The following is a 25,408-nucleotide window of genomic DNA, read 5'->3' on the forward strand; positions in this document are numbered from 1 at the left end:
ACATGCTACATGACAGCTGACTGCCCCGCATGAGGTCAGTGGCAAATTAAACGTTACTGCAAACATATATCATTGTGAGAGATGCAACCAATACAACGGCACTGCTTTTATTTTGAAGGACTTGCTAAATTAATGTTTTTTCACACATACTTTCCATACTTAGCATAAAGCTTACGCACTGATTAGTTTGTTGGTCAGTTTCAACCCATGAATATGTCAGCTGATGCCAAAAAAAGAAAGACTGATTCAGAATGCAGAGTTTTTAACAAGACATGGACTCCAAAGCATTTGTTCACTGCAGTCAGAGGTAAAGAAAAAGAAAATTAACTGAGACAAAGCTGGATGCATTTATTGTTTTTCATGTAAAATCAATGTGAAGCTGGCTTTGCACATTTTTGAAAATGTTTTTGTGCATATTTATTAAATAGTTGTATTCTGTGTTCCACATTTTCATTGTATCATTGTATTGTTTCATTTACTGTTTTTATAGAGATATATATTGAGCAGAGCTGCAGGTTACTGATCCAGCCCTAAAGAACTGTCAAAGTTTCTCATGTGGCCCCATAAAAAATGTATTGCCCACCCTTGTGATATAAAGTATATGTAACCCTAAAACTGGGTTATTTGACTATTCAACGCATTACCAGTGTAAGGAGGAACACTTAAAATACATTTAATTCAACCCTTTTGTCAGAGTTAACTATTTTATATCATTCATATATTTTATGAAAAAATTACTTGTGTATTGTTCATGACAGATTTTATTTGGAGCAAATCATTCAGATTTTAACCTCCTTCAATGTCATAACAGTGGACCCTAAAATGTGTGAAAGTGAATAACATACACTGCATTAGATTTAGTTGTCAAGACAATAAAAAATACTAAAGGTGGGGTATGAGATCTTAGACAAACGGTTTGAGCAAGCTACATTTTGAAAATACTCAATTCAAAAGTCCAAACCCTTTCTTCAGACATCCCTCCAAAGCCACACCTACAGAGTACTGGCACGCGCAATGCTTGTTCCCGAGGGTTCATGAGTGCTGCACAGCAACAGTTCGCCGGCCGAGGCTCTGCTCTGGCCCCAGCTTGGGCTCTGGCCCCGGCCCCGGCCCCGGCCCCGGCTCTGTCTCCGACACCGGCTGAGGCTTTGGTCCCGCACGGCCCCGCCTTGTGCTCCGATGCCAACTACAGCTTGAGGCTCTGGCTCGCATATCCATGCATACCTCATTCAGTCTCTTTTAACACCCCCACTCTTCCACAACAGCCCCAGTTCATTCCTATCTGACTAACGTTACATTTCCTAGTGATTTATGTTAGTGACATAACAGTTTGCTAGTGAACTTTCCATCCTAATATATAGCCAGGTTCTGGCTTCACTTCCTGTAGAAGTGTTTCCAGCCTCTGGGAACGCACGATTCATGCTCGAAGAGGGGTACACGCAGAGGGGGAAGGGGGGAGGGGCGAATGGCAGTTGAGTTTGATAGATATATCACCATTCAATCATTTCGATTGGGCGTTCAAAATGATTGGTTGGTGTTTTTTCAGTCCTGTCCATTCCACAGGTGACTAATTTTTTTAATTTTTGTGTTAGAGCATTTAATTAATTAGTTGTAATCGGGGTGTGAAGGGGATTTTAAGGAATATAGTAAAAAATGCTCGAGGAAAACATCTCAGACCCCACCTTTAACAGCAGTGTTTCTTTAGTGCAACATTGTGTAGCTTGAGGTAAACCACTGAATTTCCTCCTGAAAGTCATGTGGATCCCATTCAGATAAATCAGATAATACAATTTTCTGATAGTACAGAAAACTGGGAATCACACCCATATGACATTAGGGCATCAAAACTCCTGAAATGTTTTATTTGCAGTATTTCCACAATCAGTATCTTTTTAGGCATGTGTTCACTCACTTGAAAAGCATGGAAATGGTCATGAAATAAAGTTTCATGCTCAGCCTAAACAAAAACAACTTGCTCATTGTACAAAATGTTTGAGGCTTTTTTGCTGAAAAGTGGAGATTTTTCATCAGTGCCTGAGCAAACAAAGAGTCCAACACAATACTCAGTTTCACAACATTTTACCCGCTTTGTGAGGTTGACAGTGGCATGTGGAGCAACATGAACGTATGCTTTTACGTCTTCCATAAATTCTACTTTTTCAAATAAACACATTCTCACTGGACCAGAACTGGAAACAACAACCTGTATGACCACATTTTAATTTTAGACCTTTCCCCAGATACATTCCATGAATTAATTTTAGGTGCCTGAACAAAAGCAAAACAGTACAAAAGGATAAATTCCAGAGGAAAAAAAAATTTACATTTTGGCTGAATAAACTAGTTACGGCTTGTTCAACAGCCTTGCTCTCAGCTCTTTGACTCCTGGGGTTTCTTTAGCTCTACCTATGTCTGGGAGGCAGACACCCTCTGTATGTTTAAGAGTAGAAAGAACACTTTCTTTTTTGATAAACCTTATAGTTAGGGCAGCTCTGCTGCTCTGCTGCTATAGGCTTAGACTGCTGGGAGACTCCTCATGTTCCACTGAGCTCCCCTCTGCTCCTCCTCCTGTCTGACCTTCTCTCTCCTCCTCTTCTCCTCTATTCACACCCCAGAAAATACATGTTACTGACTGGACTTGTTCCCCGGAGTCTATGCTCTTTATGTCCTCATAGTTTTTCCCTGGATCATCTCTGGACCTGCTGCTGTGGTCCTGCTTCTCTCCTGCCTCCATCATTATTATTCATTTATCTATAGTTGTGACAGTGTTTATCATATAGTTATTGGGTAGATATGTTTCCTATTGTTGGTCATGAACTGCTGCTGTAATAGTATATCCACAGTTAGCACTTGGAGTAATAGTATTAACAGTTATGGGTTGTTGTACTAATAACAACAGTTGTAGTTTTTAACAGTAATAGTTCAGTTTTCTGTGTATCCATGTGTGTGTCGTCGTCGTCCCCCCTCCCCCCTGCTCCTGGAGGATTCTGGTGGTGATTGAATTGGCTTAAGAGTCTGGTTTAGATCACCCCTTAGCTCTGGATCTAAGTTAAGATGAAAATCCCATAATTTTTCTTTGCAAACTAACCCTAACCCTAACCTTAACCCATCTTCAGTATTGATGACAAAAGAGATTTCTCTGACCGCAAGCTCTGGAGAGACAAACTCATCCACTTCTGCACCATGTTCATCTGTGACTTTCAGTATTGTGTCCTCTGGTATGAAAATCTTCTCCTGAATTGTAGCAAGACAACCAGCACTGCATTTACAAAATACTGTTACCTACTCTTCTGTAACTTTATCCAAAACAGATACTTACCAGCACTGAGAAAGTCGGAGAAGCAAACTCTCTCCAATTTCAGATAGTTCTTCTTTGCCCCTCATTGTACCTTTATTAATGTCTTGGCCATCCAACTTTTAAAGGATTGAGATTAACAATTTTAAGTGTAAAGTTTACAATAATTTTAACCATGGGCTTTCCTGAATCACCATGTTACTGCTACTTGTTTGGTGCCAAACACACCTCCACTTCACCAAAGTCCATGGAGCGCTATCAGCCACCTGATGAACCTGACTGTCCTCTGTGATACTGAAAAACGTATGTATCGCAACAGATACAAATTGTAATTATTTTATTTAATTATAGCGTTACCAGATCATGTTAGTATTAAGGTTAGAGTTACCTCATTAGCACTTCTTTAGCTAGCTATTAAGGCTCCATATCCTTACCATCAATGTGCGCATTTTTAGAAAACATATTTTTCTAAAAGGTTCAACAGAGTGGCCAAAACTTTATCTCCTTTACAGCTGAGTGAACAAAAAAAAAAAAAAAAAAAAGAAGACAAAATGCAGCATACGTTGAATAATACAGCAAATACAGAGCTGGCTATGTTCAATCCTACATTCAAAACAAGCATAACATTGCACAGCTTAATGTACCAACTTCAACAAAAATGTTATATAAGCTGTATCTTTTGTAATAGTTAAGTTTAAAGGACATTGCAAAAACAGGCTAAATCTTACCCCACCACTTGGAGAGCGCAGACCTCTGCCAAGGCAGATCAGCTCCCCCCGCTCGATCACCACCAAAATTTAATCATTTGTTCCTTGTGCCAGTATCAACATTTCTTGAAATTTTCATCCAAATCCGTCCATAACTTTTTGAGTTATCTTGCACATGGACAGACAGACAGACAGACAGACAGACAGACCAACGCCGGCAAAAACATAACCTCCTTGGTGGAGGTAAAAAACTGCACACATTTTAACACTTCAACTCTTTTTTTTTTTTTTTTAACTAATTACCAAAATTTTCACTCACAACATTTGCTGTGTAGTCAGCTGTTGGTGGTGCTGAATAGCCCGCTGCATAAAAGAACTAGAAGCACTCGGAGAGCGCAGACCTCCGCCAAGGCTGATCAGTGGCCCCCCCCGTGGGCCCCCCCACGCCAAGGAGGTTATGTTTTTGCCAGGGTTTGTTTGTCTGTCTGTTTGTTTGTTTGTCTGTCCGTTACTGTGCAACATAACTCAAAAAGTTATGGACAGATTTTGATGAAATTTTGTGGTCTGCGCCCCCCCGTGGGCCCCCCCACCCCCTATCACCACCAAAATTTAATCATTTCTTCCTTATCCCATTTCCAACAAACCCTGAAAATTTCATCAAAATCTGTCCATAACTTTTTGAGTTATGTTGCACACTAACGGACAGACAAACAAACAGACAGACAAACAAACCCTGGCAAAAACATAACCTCCTTGGCGGAGGTAACTAGAAGCACTCGGAGAGCGCAGACCTCCACCAAGGCTGATCAGTGGCCCCCCCCGTGGGCCCCCCCACCCCCGATCACCACCAAAATTTAATAATTTCTTCCTTATCCCATTTCCAACAAACCCTGAAAATTTCATCCAAATCTGTCCATAACTTTTTGAGTTATGTTGCACACTAACGGACAGACAAACAAACAAACAGACAGACAGACAGACAGACAGACAGACAGACAAACAAACAAACAAACCCTGGCAAAAACATAACCTCCTTGGCGGAGGTAACTATTAAAACTGTTAGTGTCCAAGATCCCAAGACTGAACTATTTCCGATGGAGGTGAAGTAAGGGGTTTAATTTGTTAACCAAATTCAATCATTTCGGCTGTCCTGCATAAGTTTCCTTAATGTTTGAATCATCATGTGAGTTTCATGTAAACATGTATACCAATGTCACAAGCACAGTCTGTTAAGATTTGTCAGTAAGATTCATTTATTCATCCATCTTCTGAACCCGCTTTATCCTCACCAGGGTCATGGGGGGTGCTGGAGCCTATCCCAGCTACCTATGGGCGAAGCCAGGGTACACCATGGACGAGTTGGCAGTTCATCACAGGGCCTGTCATTATGATATAACAGATAAAGACAATAAAGTCATTACTGTCATCATAGTGTCTTTTGGTTATATCATCATCATCATCATCATCATCATCATCATCATCATCATATTGTCCGGTTTAAATGACCTGTAAGCTAAATAATGGGGAAAAACAGTTGGGGAACATCTGACAGCATTTCCAAACAGCCACAGTACGTACATCAGAGGAGTGAAAGATAACACTGGACCATGACTAACTGTATTTGTACAACCATTGATCAAATACAATAGATGCCAATGGATTTAAAGCTGTGTGTTACAGTAAACCAACAGGTGAGTGGTGGACAGACAGTCTTAATGGCTATATTGGGTGTTATCAGCCTTTTTTATGGCCACACAGAGCTGGTTAATAATTGACATGCTTTCATACTGTGTTGGCTGAAACGCATGTTGAATAGATGAAGCTGAGCTGTAGCTTTCAACCCTTATGAAGGTGGTCTTTTAAGTTCATGGCAAGCCAAATGCAAATATTGATAATGAATTCAAGTTTACTGACATCATGCCAGAGTCTGGATCTAGCTAACTATTTCCACTCTGTCTTATCAGCATTACTTATTGCATTTGTTATTATTCCTCCCATTCTCTATGTCTTTTCAATTCAAAATAGTAAAAGTAGTTAAGATCTATGACCAGTGCAAAATCTTGGAGCCTTGTGTGGTCCAAGAACCTGGCTTTTAGGAAGAAATCTTGGCAGAAAAATCTGTGATTCCTTATATTGACCACATTTACTGAACCCAGTAACCAGCTACTTGATGTTTTCTTCTTTACCCAGCAACAATCAGCAAGGTAATTTTAGTTTGCTTTTAGTTTCATCTTCATACACACATCCAGTTTGTAAGACTTCCTATTCCAACTGATTTGAATTATTACTATGATAAAAAATGTTTATGTTGTTGTCAATAACAATCACAATAAATCAATACTTCTTTGAAGTTTAAACACTGATTTATCTTCCTGAGTGTGAGTTGTAGAAACTGTACGTTCCGTCAGTTACGTACAGTTTAAAATAATTATACATGGCTTCAATGTGACAATTTCAGAAATCTAGGAACAGAACATAAATACAATGGGTAACATTGCAAAGAGTTCCTCTGTCCATTGTTGCAGTGAGTGGGAGAATTTTCCAATTTGATTGCATTAACTGTTAGATGTAGTATTTGTTAGAATGGTGTGGCTTCACAGGTGTTTACCAAACTGGTCCAGAATCAGACAAGGATTTCAGTTATACCAAAATGATGGCTAAAAACTACTGTCACACTACTGTTGGTTTTTCCCTCTTTGTAAGGATTAATGCGCTCCTCTTCTTTGCCTCATATCTGTGTTTGTAGGTTAAACCTACTAAACAGATTCATTTAGTTTTATATGGTTTACAATTAGCATCATACGTCTTGTGCTGACAATAGGACACTGAATGTAAGGCTATGTGTGAATCATTCATTCATTCATTTCAGTATCCACTGAGGAGTCTGTAGAGAAGTTTCACAAAGCCATATTGCCCCAAATATTGAAATTAACTTTATATGACCAAGGAACAAAGAGGAAATTTGATATCAGAAATAAACTCGGCATGCAATACTCTACAGGCAGTGCTGCTAACAACCATCTGTTAACCAGTCCTTGGCAATGATTTTCGTAACTCAAAGATCACGACAGCATTTGGTCATATTTCCTTGTAAAGGTCATGTGGTTGCTTCAGTGTTGAATTTGGCTCTGAATTAATGTAATATGAGAAGACAATAGTGCTTGGAGTGAAAGTCAGGGGCCCTCTGGGGCCTCAGAGGAGTGTTACTTGACCCTATTTGTACAATCACCATTTTAGAACTCTCTGAGGAAGCCAGACAAAGCTGAAGATTTGAATGGTCTATTGGGGGAAAATAAGTGAGATATCTGAGTGGTTCAATAAAGCAACAATATTAAGAGTGAGGCAACACTTTACCCTGATGGATCAGTGAATTGAAATGGATTTGGAGCAGTTTGAATGGAAAAGACATAAATAAATCTTTAATTTACTTGTCTTACCTACAAGCAGCAAACATAAACTATGCTGTTTGAGGTCAGTGATCTTTTTCACAGCTGACATTTTGATTTGTTGGCTGAAAGTAAACAGGTATAAATACTCTGATTTACAATGGATGCCTTCCAGTGTCTGTTTTTTCATGCTGCTTCACTCGATTATCTTTATAGAACAGATCTATCATTAGTGTTATCAGGATTTTTTACGTTGTTTCCTGCTGACCTGACCTGACAAAGTAGACCAAATGTCTACTTTGAAAATGGCCTATTGCAATTGTAAGAAATTATGCGGGCATGAATATTAAACTGATTGGGTTAATATGAATATGAAGGAAGTCTACGTGGATGGACAGGATGTATGATGTGAGACTTGCTGGTGGTAATTTGTTTAGAGGCAGATGCTCGTCACGGCCTTCATTAATGAAACTCCACTTTTCCTGGTGACCTCTTGTTAACAAAGACACCTCCCCCTTCAGGTCACTTCAGTCACCTACTACATCACTCCAGGTTTTATGTTGTGTGTCTGTGTTGTCCGAGGTTCATTGTCCAGGATCTCCACTTACTCACTACACTGCTACATCAATTTGAGGGAGCGAGGCCTTTCCATGAGAGGTCAAAGCCAAATGTCCATCTGCGTGTGCACAGGTTATTCAACCTTGTGAACCATGTGTGGGTCACTAATGTTTGTGTGAATGCACCTCTTAGTTAGAGTATAACTTACAATTTACAGTTCACAGTGGAGGCATCTTGGATTGTCATCAGTTTTGGACAAATCAGACCCCAGATCCTCCATCCCCTCTCTCAGTATTCATCAGTTGTATTTGTTAGTTGTTTTCCAATCATGTCTTACACAATATAATGTGTTACTGATATTTACCATACTGGAGCTGCTATTGACTTGATATTCTACAAATCAAAAATTTCAATAAAAAAAACAAAACAATGAGCAATTTGGCACATTTTGTCCAATATTGACATAGAAACTAGAGAGCCTCATAATATTGGATTAGAATTACTGAATGTGAGAGTAAATGCTAGCTAAAACAGTCACAATTTTCTCCTATCACCTATCTTTTTTCTTTTATATTTATAATACTGTATTTCATTGGGTTTTATGTTGAGTGATTTATTATTGACTTGCAAATAGACATTCTAATGACGCCAAAGATAGTTATTTGCAACACTGTCAGTTTGTTGTTTTTTTTTTCAGGGGTTGATATTGGACCATTTGTCAGCTTTCTCCATCTCCAAACTACTGTAACTACATCTGACTTTAAAAATCCATTCAAATTAATCTTGCAGTCGATTGATTCAAACAAGTCAACAACGGGTAAAAACATCAAGTGGCATGCAGTGATGAATAAGCAAAACACAGTACATCATCCTAAGACTTAAATGACTGAACAAAATTCAAAATGTATCTATTAGTTTTGCTATTAGTACTAACATTTTTTGGGAATAATTAGACTTAGTTAAACCCATTTGTTTTCCAATATGCAAAATAACAGTGAATAAAGCTTATAATAATATTTATGTATTTGTTTGTTTTGTATTTTTTAAACCCAATTTTAAATGTCCATCTCTGTCTTCCAGATGTTATATACCCCACAAGGTTCAGAAAGACAAGCAGGTGCAGTCTTTTAGCTCTGGTCTAGCTCTATGTCTCCCCACAGTATTGTGTAGGACCTTTGTGTCCACTCTGAATGATGGGCCTCTCAGCCTCTATGCACAAACAGATACATACATCTACAAACTAGCCACTATATTATTTTTACTTCAATAGTACATAAAGGCCCATTCCATAATAACTGTCCTGCCTTGCTTTCCTTGAGTTTAAATAGAAACCTGCTTTTTGAGGTGGCTCAAGTGCCTCTTACTTCAGAGTGCTAAGAGTAAACATGCCATCCCTCAAGATCTCTGCAGTCACTAATCACCCTCTGCAGGATAATATGCTCTTTAATGAAAGGTGCTACATTCAAAGAAGTGATCAGTGAAGAAGCAAAAGGCTTCAAAGCAACAGCAACGAGTTGCACAATATGTTTATTATTTTTAAACTCAACAAGGTGTAATAACCAAAGAACATTCAAAGGTACATTATTATCATCGTTTGCTTTTTCAAATTTGACAAGCTAAACCTGTAAAATGTGATTTATGTGTGTGTCCATCCAAACTGTAATGTAATTGAGACAATTCATAATTATTGTCATCATCATGGTTTAAATATTACCAGTTAAGAGTAATATTTTATACATGTGCATATGAACTGAGCAACTGATTAAGGAGCTGACAGACATTAAAAAACCTATTGCCTCCCTGATTGGAACTGCTGGTCTGGACAATCATTCCTACAAAAGTGTGTAATTATCATTATTTTATTTTTATGCTGATGTGGGAGACATTTAAAACATAATACAAAGCAAATTTCTCATTATATTAACCTTGTTGTCTCTATAAGGTCATTAGGCGTTACACTGCCAAGCAGGCTGAGTTGAAGCAAAGAAACTTGCTAAAGTGCAAAATTAATATATAACCTCTAGCTTTTAGTGACAGGCTGTTTAAAGTTTGAGTCTGTAGAACACTTAATCAACAGCACCGCTCTCCTTTAATCACAGAAATAGTGCGATCAGACAAAGAGAAAACAGACAGCGGCAGCACACACATGTGACTCCAAACAAGATTGATTTTTAGTTAATGTACAACTGATGGTTCAGCACAGAGTCAACAATGAAGTGCATTCATTAAGATGTCCGAAGCATAGCTTATTATCAACATGAGGAATGTGACTGTGTCAGCTTTGAACCACAAAAATATCTGGTTGAAATCATTCAGTGGTCTATTCAGCCTTCAGCAACAGATGACACACAAAGTATGACTGCTGTAAGATTGTGTTATGTTGTTAATGTACACTAATAATATAACAATAAATATACAGTTTATATATTAAAACAATGACTTGGTACTTTGTAAGACAAGGCAGTAAAACATATTACCTTTCTTCCTTTGTTTTCTATGTAGGAATACATTGCCTTAATTCATAAAGCATTCTGTGAATTTTACTCCACCACTTTGCATATATACTGAAGTGTACATGCAACTTCATATAGTAATATAGATGGCATTATGCTGTATGGTAAGATTAACATAGTGCTCGACATATCCACATGACCACCATCTGTTAGCAGATGTTTCCAGAACATTGCTTTACAGCAGAATTGAAAAGTAATTTATTATAAATGAGGCTGCTCAGTTGCCAGTGTGAGTTGTTATCTAGTATTTATATATTTGTATGTATATATTTTCATTTGTAAATATGTACCACCAAAACAACTAATTTCCTACATTGGTGTAGTTTCTCATCTCCTAAATTTCCTGAGCTGTACATCTCCAGTCATGGCAAAAAGTTTTATCCATGACACATACTTTGGTTTTGCAAGCTTTGCTGCTTTAATTTTTTTTTTGCATGTGTTTCTTTTATTATTAACAATAAGCATTTTATAAGTTTCAAGACTTGTTGATAAATATGTCTCATTTATGCAATGCATCAGTTTGTGTCACTGCCAAAAAGTTTGGCCATGACTGTATATTTCATGTATTTAATGTAAATAAGCACTGCAATTCTTGCCCACACACTGATGATGACACTGTGGGATGCAATGTACCATGCAGAAAGTTTCAGTGGTGGACTGTGAAATTTGGAAAACTGCAAATAATGAGGTCTGAGACATACTACTTATAATTCATGCTTTTGGTGCAAAGCATGAATCTTAGAAACTTGCGAACTGTGCAATATATATAACATTATTGTTATTATTATTTATTTATTTATTTATTTATTTAATTATATGGTAACACAAACATATATTCTCTAAAACTCTCCTTTAGCTGTGTTTCTATAAACTAGAAGTGTTTCGGCAAATTTGATATACTGAGCCTTTTTAAACCATATATCGGCATTTTTGTGAAAAATGCAAGGATGCTAAGTATGTACTGCTACAAACATATGATACATTGCAGCCAAGTAAGTGTCAAAGTCACAATAAAGAGCCGCAGCAAAACAAGATCAGCTGAAATGAAGAGCTAAACCACAAAAGAGTTCAACCCTTCTACTGTTTTCTTGACCTGAGAAATACATCGCTTGGAACAACACAGACAATGAGCACAATGTTGAGAGGCTGTACTGGTCAAGTGGGACCATTAAATGCCAGATCCTTTGTGTTCAAAGTAACTGCACACATTAGAAACCTTTCACATAAAATGGAGAATAGTACACCAGAAAAAAAACAACATTGACAGCATTGACTACTGCTGCAATGAACTGTGCTGAACAGTGGACCTTAAGGCTTCAGACTATTATGACGATATAATTACATATAACAGTGGGGCCATAGAGGAGGAAAGGGCACGCATAATTATTCAACCAAATAACTTTCATTATTTAAGTATATAAACAATGGAGAGAAACTAGAAATGCATTACATGCTCTCATAGCATAGATTTCAGGGGGAGTACGTTCCTCACAATATGTAGATCACCCTTTTCTACAAACTCTTCCTTAACTGTTTTAAAACAAAAGCCCTCTGTCATTTCAGTCGATAGACTACTTCCATTGCTGAACAGAGCTTTTATTATGTGATTGTTACCTACCTGTCAAACCTGTAAAATTCTACACTTACTAATTTCACTGAAAATGTGAAACACACACCTGCAGTAAATGCACCAGGCTTCAGATGAGTGATCAGTGAGAGCAACAAATTGTTGAATATAACAAATTAGAGTGCTGAATGTATCAAATTTGTAGAAGTGAACATTGTGCTTAACTGGCAGCGCATTACATAACAGGCACCAGAAATGTATTCAAATTAGTGAGTTACAGTTACGAGAGCTGAAACTGGCTCTTATAATTTGCTGCAAGTTAGTAGCTGCAAGTAACACTAAATTATTAATAATGATATAATGCATATTAATGTATAATGCATATTAATATCTTTTCAAGAGTTCCTTTATGTAGCTTAATTGTTCATCCTCCCCTTGTCACTTTGGAAAAAAGCATCTGCCAAATGCATAAATGTAAATGTAAATTAATATAATTATAATAATGCATAGAGGGCTGCACAGTAGTGCAGTGGTTAGAATTGTCACCTCACTGCAACACACACAGCTGTCTTGAACAATATAGCTGTTGTCTGTAAATGTGTGTGACTGACCTGAAACTATTTTCACACCTCTTTCCCTCAATATTAAAGCAGCAATGTTGGAAAAAAAAAAACGTTAAGCAATTTCTTTGCTTCTTTGTTTTCACAAAGCAAAATAGTGAAATCATTAACTTTTTTTTTTTTTTTTGCAATGTATTTTATTGATTTCACAAACAACAAACAATGAACAACACAGCACAGATACAGCCAAACCACAAAAGAATACAACGATTCACATACATAAACTGCACATATAGCTTATATAAATTTACATTGGGGCTATACAAAGGAGGAGATAAAGAGAGTAAAAATATTCTATGACTTATTAGTGAAGACAAAATACGGCTGCAATTTCTTCAACAAGTCAGCGGTATCGTCAGGAAGGTAATTCAGGAAAGGATGCCAGACATTATAAAACAAGTTGTCATTGCCCTTTAGTGTAGCACTGAGGCGCTCCATAGGAAAGACCTTACATATTTCCCAGTACCACTGCGTTACAGATGGAGGTTTATCTTTAATCCATTGAAACAAAACACATCTCCTTCCCAGAAGTAAAAGTTTGCCCATCAATACAAGCTGTGCAGCAGATAGCGAGGGCTGCCCCCCAAGTACTCCCAGGAGAAACAAGACAGGCTCCCGCTTAACTGTTTTTTGGAAGATTGAGCTGAGCTCCCTAGCGATGTTTTTCCAATATCTGGCTATCATGGGACACTGCCAAACACAGTGGTAGTATGTCCCTACTTCGTTTTTACACCTTCCACACAGGGGGGAGATCTGGGGATTTATTTTGTTTAGAAGGTGAGGGGTACATTGTAGTCTGTTTAATATCCTGTACTGGCTTTCTCTGAGTCTGTTACAAGTACAAATTTTCTTAACAGATTCAAAGGCGTCTGACCATGCGTTGGCATCAAGGTCAACCTCCAAGTCTCTTGCCCATGACTCCATATATCTACTGACCGTGAAAGGATTAACAGAGTATAGTTTAGCATAAAAAAGGGAGATGAATTTTTTACTGTTCATGGCAGTTAAATTAAAATTAAGAAGGAAGTTATCGACTGGCTAAGTATTGGTCGGTCTGTTGGGAGAATAAGATTAGTTTTTACAAAGTGTCTCACCTGGAGAAAACCAAAAAAGTGATTGTGTGGTAATTGGTATTTAGTCTGAAGTGGTGCGAATGATGTAAAATTGCCATTTTCAGATAGGTCAGCTATAAATCTCAAATCTATTGAGTGCCAGATACCAAAAATACTTTCCCTTATACCAAGAGGAAAGGCTTTGTTTTGAGTTAAATTTTGTAGAGCTGATGAGAAGCCACCCCTGCCAGTGTGCTTAGCAAAATCATGCCAGATCTTAAGTGTATTAAGCATGATGACATTGTTTTTAACCTCAGCTGGGAGCTTGTTAATTTCAGTTAGAATAAAGCAGAGGGGGGAGAAAGGAGTGCAGCGCCAAGCATCCACATGTGTCTCCTGATGAAGAAAATCTTTAAGCCAGCCTGATATTATCCGCGCATGACAAGCCCAATTATGAAAAAGAAGGTTGGGAAGGGCCTGACCCCCCTTATCTACTGGCAACTATAGCGTTTTAATTTTTAGTCTGGGTTTTTTCCCATGCCATATAAAATTTGAGAGAAGTCTTTCAATATCTAAATTAGTTCTCCTTGTAATCTTAAGTGGCAACATTTGTAATGGGTATAATATTCTTGGGAGCACATTCATCTTTATTAAGCTAATTCTACCCATCCATGACAGAGGGAGATCAAACCACCTGCTAAGATCATTTTTGACTGCTGCCAGGATTGGTGTAAAGTTTAATTTAAACAATTCTTTAAGATTTGCTGATACTTTGACACCCAGGCAAGTAAAGCCAGAGGATGACCATCTGAAAGGAAAATCAACCAGGGTTACCTGATCTCCAGAATCGCCCAGTGGTAGGGTCTCTGACTTGCTATAATTCATTTTGTACCCTGAAATCTGACCAAACTGAGTGATGATCGATAACAAAATAGGAATAGAACTCTCTGGATTGGTAATGAACAGGAAAATATCATCAGCATAGAGTGAAATTCTATTTTCGTTTCCTCCCATAGATATACCAATTATCCCATGGTGGCTCCTGATAACCTCAGCTAGGGGCTCCAGTGCAAGAGCAAATAGTAGTGGAGAGAGAGGGCAGCCTTGCCGTGTACCTCTACTCAGGGGAAAGACATCAGACTTAGAGCCATTTACAAGAACTCTAGCTATAGGAGATCTGTATAATAGTTTAACCCACTCAATAAAATTCGAGCCTAAACCGAATTTATGTAGGACATCGAAAAGATAGTCCCACTCCACACGGTCAAACACCTTTTCAGTGTCTAATGAGATGGCGAGGGCCTTTTTTTTGTATTATTAGAGAATTATATTATATTCTGCGGACATTTGAGTGGGAATATCTATTTTTAATAAACCCTGTCTGGTCAGATTTAATTAAGACAGGTAGAACTTCCTCCAGTCTTCTAGCTAGTAGTTTTGATAGTATCTTGCAGTCAACCCTGAGAAGGCTCATCGGTCTGTAAGACGCACACTGATCAGAGGGCTTATCTTTCTTTAAAATCAGAGAGATGTGAGCCAGATTTAAAGTTGGTGGTAGCGTGTCCTTTTCAAGAGATTCAATAAACATGTTGGTTAGAGGTCTCACGACTGAGTTTGCCATCTTCTTATAGAATCTGGGCCAAACCCGTCTGGGCCGGGAGCTTTCCCGTTCTGTAAAGATTTAATGGTGTCCAGGACTTCCTGTGCGGTAATTGGTCTACATAGGTCATTCTTACATTCTTCAGATAGTGTGGGGAGGTTTACTTTATCAAGAAAGAGTTTCCTTTGTTCTGAGGTGTTGTGGCACTCTGATGAGTATAAGTCCTGATAGAAATCTTTCATTATTTTACATATAGTTTTAGTTTCAAATTGTTCTGTGCCAGTTCTATCTCTAAGTGACGGTATTGCATAGAGCCCTGCACGACCTCTGGCCAAGCGAGCAAGGAGTCTGCCAGGTTTATTACCAGATTCAAACAGTCTATGCTTAGCAAAGAATATTGCTGATTCTGCTTTTTCAGTTAGCATTTGGTCCAGAGCCGATCAAGCCGCTTCTAATTTTTTAAAAACAGACATTGAGGAGGTAGCTTTAAATTCTCTATCTAATGTTATAATTTGCTGTTCGAGTTCTATTTGTTTTGTTAGTGAATTTTTTTTCTTTGCAGCTGTATATGATATTATGGAACCCCTCAAGAATGCTTTACCTGCTTCCCACAAAGTTGAGGCAGAGACATCAGGTGTATCATTTGTAGGAGTGAAAAGTTCCCATTGTGACTCTAAATGTTTTACAAATGAAGGATTGCTAAGCAGACCTGGGTTTAGACGCCAGTGTCTGGATGTGGGGTCATAATAGGGTGGTATAAGTTCAATAGTGACTGAAGAGTGGTCTGAGAGTGTACATGCGATAATAGAACAAGTGCTGGTCCTGTCTAAAGCTAATCTTGAAACAAATATATAATCAATTCTGTAAAAGGAATGGTGAGGGCGGGAGAAAAAAGTAAAATCTTTCTCTTGTGGGTTGATTATCCTCCATGCATCAAAAAGGCCAAGGTCGGAGCAGAGCTCTTTTGTCGCTCTAGCCATCTTGGAGAGCGGCAAGGCACTCGGTGGACTATGATCCATTCCTGGGGTCAATATACAGTTAAAGTCCCCCCCCCCATGATTACTAGTGGAGGACAAATAGAGGAGATATTAGCCAACAGTTTGGAATCAAATGAACTGTCAAAAGTGTTGGGAGCGTAGACACTACCTATAAGAATACGTTCACCGTACAGACACCCAGTAGTAACTACAAACCTTCCCTCAGTATCACATATGACCTTATCTAGTGTAAATGCCACATGTTTATTGATAAGTATTGCTACCCCTCTACTCTTTGAATTAAATGAAGAATAGTATATTTGACCTACCCAATCACATTTTAATTTTAGGTGTTCGAGGTCGGTGAGGTGGGTGTCCTGCAATAATGCTACTTGTACCTTGTCTTTTTTAAACATAGACAGTATTTTATGTCTCTTTACTACGTGGTTAATACCTTTAACGTTCAGTGTCACAATTTTAACATTACTCATAGTGTAATTTACTTGTCGGATGATACAGGTAAATAATCTGATTTGAACAAATATAGCCCATAACAAAACATATGCAGTTAACTACAGTTTGGCAGATAGACTGTGCTGGTAAGAACATTTCCTCACATGAGGGGACATCAGGAACCACCCCCATATTTACATACACAAAAAATGCAAATATGAAAGTTGTAGAGGAGCATGAGAGTTCAAGGGAAAAGAGAAAAAGAACAAAAACAAAAAGAAAAAGAAAAAAGCAAAGAGCTACCCAATGGGTAGTGTTACAGGAGTACGTGCTGCTGAAGGAAGCAATCATTCCTGGAAAAAAAAACCCAAAACGATTTACATATTTCACTCTCGCTCCCACAAGATATAATTATTGATACATATGTCCATATTCTTTTAAATGAATTTAGTGTTATCCTCTCTCAAGTACTATATTGATCAAGTGCTTGTGACTACAGCTCGGTGTAATAGTAGCCTAATGGTAATTTATTTTGTAATTTTATTTATTTATTTATTTATTTACATTGATACTCTGTTAGAGATGTATAGCGTCGGTATCAGTGTAAAAACTTACTCAGAACCTAGTTGCGTGCAGTTATGTTGCATGCAGTCATGTAAACACACAATATGGTATGAAGTTCCGAGTCGTCTTCTATTCCAGCGTATTCAGAAAGTCCTCTGCATCTCTCCGTGTTTCAAACCTGTGCTCCGTACCGTTGTGTTTTATGATGACTATGGCCGGGAAGCGCATGTTAAACCGGACTCCCTTGTCTATTAAGGCTTGACACACGTCGTTGAAGGTGCGGCGCTTCTCTCTGATCGCAGGAGATAGATCCTGGTGAATGAAGATCTGCCTTCCTTCGTGTTTCAGAGCAGTCTTCCCTCTTACTGCTGCCATTATCCTCGGTTTGTCCCTGGAGTTGTGAAGTTTTATTATCACCGGCCGGGGACGCGCTCCCCTCGGTCCCAGGCTGCGGTGCGCCCGGTCGATTTTAATGCGACTTTTCTCGGCGCTTGTAGACAGTCCGAGCACAGTAGGCAGTCAGGATTCAAAAAACTGTATTGGCTCTTTTCCCTCTGTACCCTCTTCCAAGTTGAGGATACGAATATTGTCTCATCTGCTTCGGTTCTCAAGATCGTCCATGCCATCGGCCATTTGCTTTAATTTCCTTTCTGCTGAGGCGAGTCTGGTCTCCAGGTCTGTCGCCACGTCCTCCACATCCGAGACTCGCTGCTCTGCGGCAGTAATGCATTTTGACTGGCTCTCTAAGGTTGAAGAAATTTTTTCCAGCGTGTTGGAAAACTTCGAGAGTTTCTCCTCCATTACTTTGCTGAAGCTTTGTGTTACCTTGTGGATGAGAGCTATCGTGTCCATAGTCGGTGGGGTCCTGTCAACTTCTGGCGGTGAGTAAGCTGCTTGGCTAGTGCTAGCAGCTAAAGCATTAGCCCCCTTTTGTGGCTGAATCTTCGTCTGTATCGACATTGCAGCTCATCAAAACGTCACTTTTCTTCTGATTGCTGAGTCTTTCGGCACTGTGTTGGCGTAATGAGTCAAAAAAGGACAACTAACTTGCAGATAAATTAAACAAAATCAAGTGGGAGCGGGAGCTCAGTGAAAACACCTCTTCAGTCAGCCATGGTCATGTCACCCCTCGAAATCATTAACTTTGTACTTTTGTTTTTTTGTGGGAATCAAAATATGTAGAATAAGTTTTCAGCTGTTTGTCATGCACATGCATCAGAGGATATTTACATAAAGCTGAGCTTTCCCTCAAATTTATCACATAGTGTCAGGACTCCCTTCTTATCTTTGTAGCTCAGTCAACATTACAAGGATCCATCACCAGGACTGATTCAAACACAGTAGCAGACTGTCACTCAACCAGGTTGTGCATCTGCAGAGTACGTATCAAAAATAAAAAATCAAATCAAATTATATTTATTATTAGACCTGACTCTTAATAAGCCAAATCACATACACCAGAAGAATCCCAGAATCCTCCAAGACCAAAACACTTGGTGACAGTGGTGAGGAAAAACTTCCTTTTAACAGGCAGAATGGTTGTCTGCCTTGGGAACTCCTATTTTTTGGGGCATTTCGCACTGGGGGCAGGGTTACGTCCTGCATCACTGATGTGTTTGATGTGGGTTCTTGTATCTGCAGTGTCATAATCTGGTTGTCCCCTAAACCTAAACCACACCCCTGGGTGAAGCACGTATGGCAAAATGCCCTGAAAAATAGGAGTCCTGTCTGCCTTGACCAGTTGGAGTGGAAGAGACAGAGAGAGAGACAGAGAGAGAGTGAAAGAAGATGAGACCTGAAGGCTCTCTTTGCTGATCCAGCAGTTACTGATGAGGCTTGGCTGCAAAAAAGTAATAAAAAACCACAGCAGAGTAAAATGAGAGGAAGCCTACACTTTGTTGCAATGTTGGTCATAAAGTTGTGCAAGCCCACACAACTCATGCTGAGCCTGAGGAGAAAACCAAAGGCAGGGAAAAGTTAGTACCATAAGTAAAGATGAGACATTCCAGAGACCAGGTGCCCAGGTGGAGGTATGACACATGCAATGGAAAAACTGAAAAAGTTACAAGCCTCATCTTCAACCCCTATTCTATTTAACCTTGACAAAGCCACACAATTTAAACCTAACCATAAGTACTGCTTTTTTTGGGGGAGAGGAAGACTATTGTGCTGTTGGTTGCTTAAAAAGCACAAGCAATCGGGAGACAAAATCCAATCAAGGCAGAGGGACAATCCTTGACTGGCCCAGTCCAAATGGTGCAAAGGTAACAGTAAAGTGCAGGGGTAACAGTGGGTGTGCAGGTCCAACATGTGTCAATACAGTATAGTAGACTGAGAATGCTGTGGTGTGATCAGTTCAGTGAGTTCACAGCTGTTTCTCAGTCTATTGGTTCTGGTGCAAATGGTTCTCAGTCTACCTGATAGAAGAGTGCTGAAGAGGGGGTGTACAGGATGTGAGGGGTCCTTCAGAATGTGGGAAGCCCCTTTCGGAGGTAACAGGAATAAATGTCACCCGGGGGGAAGGGGGGAGCTAATGATTCCTTGAGTGGTTTTAACCACTCTTTATAGGTCCTTTCTCTCGGCTGTGGTGCAGCTGGAGAACCAGATAAGGCTGTGAAAACACTCTCATTGGTGCTGTGATAGAAGCTGACATGCACCTTCTTTGAGAGTCTGTGTCATTTGAGTGTTCTCAAGTGGAAGAGGCGTTTTTTGGGCCTTTTTGATGACAAGGGAGGTGTTGAGGGTCCAGTTGAGATTGTCCGTGATGTGGATTCCTAAGAATCTGAAGCTGGCCTCTCTCTCCACCTTCTCCCCATCAATCTGCAGCTCTGTGTGTGACTCTTTTGCTTGTCTAAAGTCCAGTAGTTGAGGTTGAGGTTGTTGAGTTGGCACCAGGTTGTCAATGTCTGGATCTCTTCCCTCTATGCAGCCTTGTCGCCGTTCGTTATTTGTCTCACTACGGTCATGTCATCAGCAAATTTGACTACTGGGGTGGGGCTGAGGGGGGAGATGCAGTTAATGGTGTATAAGGAGAAGAGAGGAGGGCTGAGGACGCAGCCCTGGGGAAGTCCAGTGTTCAGGGTGATGATGGAGGAAATCTGGTTACCGAGTCAGACATGCTGGGGCCTGGAGGTAAGGAAGTTAGGGATCCACAGGCAGAGGGCTGGTTGGATGTTGAGTGTCTTCAGTTTACTGATTATTTTGTGTGGGTTGATGAAATTAAATGCAGAGCTGAAGTCAACAAACAGCATCCTCACATGAGTGTTAGGAGTTTCCAGGTGTGTGAGGGCTGTGAGCAGGGCTAGAGCTACAGCGTCATCAGTGGACTAGTAGGTCCAGAAGACAAACTGAATTTGGTCATACGTAGGAGGGATGGAGGACTTAATGTGCTTCAGCACCAGTCTCTCAAAGCAGTTCATGATTATAAGCATGAGTGTGATCAGCTGGTAATCATTCAGGCTCGAGATAGTTGGTTTCTTGGGTACAGGAATGATTGTGCTGGATTTTAGACATGTATGGACTGTGGTCAGCTTTATTGATAGGTTGAAGATGTTTGTGAAAACCTCAGCCAGGTGGGGTGAATACACCTTCAGTGCCATCCAGGGACACTGTCTGGTCCAGCTGCCTTGTTGCTGTTGATTTTCCTCAGGGCCTGTAGAACCTGGAATGGCTGGAGTGTAAGTGGGGGATGCCCTCTGGTGCAGAAATAGCTGGTGCTGTATTTTCAAAGTGAGCAAAGAAGGTGTTTGACTGGTTCGGGAGGGTGGAGTCCGCAGTGGGGGGTTATGTCTGTAGTTCGTGAGGGTTCTGACACCATGCCACATGTCATTTGGTCTGTTGTTATGGAAATGGTCCTCAATGCGTTTTACTTGCCTTTTTGGCATTCTGAATGCCTCTGTGTAGTGCTGCTCTGGATCTGTCCTAGGCCTCTCTGTCTCCAGACCGGAGTGCTGTGTCCGGAGCTCTGAGCAGCATCCGCACCTTGTTGTTTAACAAGCCTCTGGTTTGGAAACACTTTAATCTGGTTTTTTGAGTTGATGTTCTTGATGAAGAATTTGCCAGGGCAGAGTATGGTGTCAGTGTACTGCTCTATGTCAAGGTGTTCAAAGAGTTCCCATTTAGTGTCCTCAAAACAGTCCTGTATGGATGTAGTCTCTTCGGCCCAGACTTGCACTGTCCTAGTCTGGGGTTTGGTGCTGCGATAAATGGTTTGTATGACGGCGTCAGGAACAGAGTGGCATGGTCTGACTGTCCCAGATGAGGGCAGAAGTGGGTTTTGTAGATTCCAGGTATGTTTATGTATACCTGGTGCAGTGTTTTATTATGTCTAGTTACTATGTGGACATTTTTGTGGAACTTGGGTAGGACAGACTTCAGATTTGAGTGGTTGAAATCTCCTGCCACGATGAAAACACACTCTGGATGTCTATTTAGCTGCTTGCTGATGGCATTGTGCAGGTAGGTCATCGCTAGCTTGGCATTAGCCAAGGGTTGGACATAAACATCTACAATGATGGCAGCTGTGAGTTCTCTAGGTAGGTAGAAGGGTCTACATTTTATCATTAGAAACTCCAAGTTGGGGCAGCAGTGACTCTCAATGGTAGTGCTGTCTGTACAGGGTGAGTCAGAAAAAACGCTCTTTCCATTTAAAGAAATTGTACCGCTAAAACGGAAACACTGATTTTCCTTTTGACCATACAGTCATATTGATGTGGTTATTGAGCATGTCTGGTGATGTAGTCATAGATTTATTGCATTGCATAAGAGAGAGAAGGTCCATTGTTTATTGGGCACTGAAATACCTGCCAACACAATGTATGCCACAGTGAACAAACTTGAAATTGACAACAATTACAGGAGTCGGGGCTTTGCTTTCACACTCAGGACATAGGCCTACATGACTGTTCCACAAACTCTTCAGGAACTCCGAAATCGCATCACGGCTGAAATCCAAGCCCTACGACGAACACGAATGGCGAGAAGAGCTGTGTTAGAGATGCGACAACGAGCACAGATTTGCATCAATCTGAATGGTAGCCAGGTTGAAGGTCGTGCCAGACAACTTCCTTGAGACAAAACATTTGATGGTGAGTAAACATGCTGTAATGGTTGACAATTTCAATTTCATTCACGGTGGCATAAACTGTGTTGGCAGATATTTCGGTGCACAATAAACAATGGACATTCCCTCTGTTATGCTATGCCATAAATCAATGATTCAATCGCCAGACATGCTCAATGACCACATCAATATGACTGTATGATCAAAAGAAAAATAAGCATTTCCATTTCAGTGGTACAATTTCTTTAAATGAAAAGAGCATTTTTTCTGACTCACCCTGTACACAAAGCGTTGTTCACATAGATGCGCACTCCACCTCCTTTCATCTTACTGGAGTCAGCGGTGTGGTCTGCCCAATGAATAGTGGAGCCTGCAAGCTCAACAACACTGTCAGGGATGTTCTGATGCAGCCATGTCTCGGTAATCACCATAATGCTGTTGGTGGTGACTGCTGATCGGGAGTCTGATATCATCCATTTTATTTACAAGAGAGTGGGCGTTGGTGAGGAACAGGCTGGGTACCACAGGTTTGTGTGGTGCAGCTATTAGCCTGGCCTGGACTTCTGCTCGCTTTGCCTCTGTTTTGTTTATGTTGGCAACGGCAGTGGTGACACCAGTTAACCCTCTCTCGGAGATAAAGTCTCTGTGTGCCCCTCCAGGCAAATAATCTCCTTCGGGGAGGACTCTATCCCAGTTGGCACACATCCAGTGCAATAGTTATTAATCTGGAGTAGCGTGGATTTGGTGTAAACTAATTTTTTGTCGCTGATCAGTGTGGAGCTCTGGGTCACTACGTGTATATGTGCCGCCGCCATGGTAACCAAAATGTAAGTTAGCAGCCCCACTAAAGCCTGTTACATACTCCTCAAGAACAGAGAATTTGCTTCTCACTCTGGTTTTGGAGTTCTTGCTGCTTGTTCTTAACATATTGCCCAGGCAGAACTTTCTTCTTATGCAGTGTGAGACAACTATTGCACGATTCGTCAGGTATTTGAAGGGGGTGTGGTTAGTTTGGAAAAGCTGAGGGCCCCCCCCATGAGTTTGGCAATTGAGTTTCTGAAGTATACAGTATGTCTTGGCCAGAATGAACTTTGTTCTTGTTTTTGTCACCTCGAGAAGACAAACTAATTTCTCTTGTCTCATGGAGTATGTAGCAGGCTTAATAGGCCACAAATCCTACATCTATGGTTGGCTATGCTAACGCTGAACTTAAAAGCCAATGTGAGCCTATTACACTGAGCTTGGAAGAACAAATACATAACCAGTGAACATGTTCACCTTCTGATTGAGTTCATGGATGATCAACTTAATGTGTCTGCTGTCACAGGAGATAAGGTACCTTATGATGGCTGTGTTGAAGTAGTAATAAACCTGCAAGGCAATGACAATCTAGACTTGTCCATACCAGAATCATTCTTACTAAGTCACCTGAAACTAGAAAGACCACTATGGGGTTTCAGTTTAATCCAAGAACTGATTAAGGGCAATCAAAGTTAACCAAAACTCCTTCCTTTCCTTTCTAAACTCTTTTCTGTAGCTATGGAAATTAATGATGCTGCTGAAGAAGCAATGGTGAGTTTTGTTCAGACACAAAGATACATAGAAGAAGAATATGCTTTAGTGAAAATGAATTCTAAAGGGGTTACAGTACATCTAGTTCAAGTAGCGTACATTAAATGGAGAGTGCTAGATAATACCAGTGCCTCAGAGTCACTTGTGCTGTTTGAGTCCACATTAGACAACTTCCACCTAGAACCGTTCAGTGTTGTGGCAGGATTAAGCCAGATTTACCCAGCAGAAAGACAATATTTGAATGTTTCTGTGTCAAGTAGTGTAACGCTACCCAGGTTAACAGTTCTAGGCAGCATTGAACTGATTGACAAGGTTATGGTCATGTCGGAGAGAATGAACTCACATGCGTGGTGCTGAAGGGAGTGACAGGTTTTAGTAACAAAAAAACTAAACAAAAATACAACAAAACCTGACACAGGAATAGAGTCTGCAGGGCTGTGACCAGGATGGGATGAGTGATGGATGAAAGTCTGAAAGAGTCCGTGGAAGGCTGTGGTTCTCTGAGGTAATGATCTGGCACCACACTGGAGCTGAGGAGCCTCTTATACAGGCCCCTGATGGAAATATGCTCCAGGTGTGGTGCCAGCAGGTGATAATGATGAGCCTGAGGGAGGGGTCAGTGGCAATGCAGTAGCGCACCATGGCAGTTAAAGACACAGACAGTCCCACAAACAATAATGAGTAAATCCATGGTGACACTGTTGACTCTGTGCCACACTCCAGAAATGACCAGGCCACCTGCTCCAACCCTGTGGCACCCACCCATGTATATTAGTCACCTGAACAACAGTATGATGTAAAACAGATATCACACACCCACCTGTGCTTGCATACCCTGATTTTGAACTTCCATTTGTTTTACACACAGATGTGTGTGAGATGGTGCTTGGTGCAGTCTTGTACCACCGTCAGAGTGGTAAACTCAAAGTCACTGCATAAGGCTTGTGAACATGAAGCCCTGCTGAAGAGAACTACTGCCTCCATTCTGGAAAGCTAGGGTTTTTGGCATTAAAGCGGGCAGTATGTAAAAAGTTCAGGGATGATCTGTTTTATGCACCACACTTCAGTGTTTGCAGACAATAATCCACTGACATAAGAAATGAGTAAAGTGAAGTTGAATGCAACAGGTCAAAGGTGGGAGGGACAACTTGCCAATTTATAATTCAATATCAAGTACAGAGCCACACACACACACACACACACACACACACACACACACACACACACACACACACACACACACACACACAAGCATGTGTCATTTAACAAGATGTAACGCGTCATTCCAGGTTCCTCTGAATATCATAAATCTGCCATTTAAATACCTGCTGATCTTTGTTATTTGTGGATTCTTAAGACTTAACAAACATGATGAATTCCATTCCATATTTAGATATTCAGAAAGACGCATTTTCTGAAATATAAAGCTTTATTTGTCAACACAAATCAGCTCCTCGGTCTTGCACTTGTTCCTTGTTGGTC

General features: G+C 40.2%; 1 long non-coding RNA gene across 1 annotated transcript; it reads right to left on the reverse strand.

Moving 5' to 3' along the window:
• Positions 1-1,812: 1,812 nt before the first annotated feature.
• On the reverse strand, positions 1,813-24,772 carry LOC115437808 (uncharacterized). Its single transcript, XR_003937983.1, has 3 exons — positions 24,761-24,772; positions 17,998-18,000; positions 1,813-2,189 (listed from the first exon to the last, which is right to left on the reverse strand). It is a non-coding gene; the product is annotated as an uncharacterized LOC115437808 (long non-coding RNA).
• Between the last annotated feature and the right edge of the window lie 636 nt (positions 24,773-25,408).

Source organism: Sphaeramia orbicularis, chromosome 17 (genome assembly GCF_902148855.1).
Source record: "Sphaeramia orbicularis chromosome 17, fSphaOr1.1, whole genome shotgun sequence".
Taxonomy (NCBI): domain Eukaryota; kingdom Metazoa; phylum Chordata; class Actinopteri; order Kurtiformes; family Apogonidae; genus Sphaeramia; species Sphaeramia orbicularis.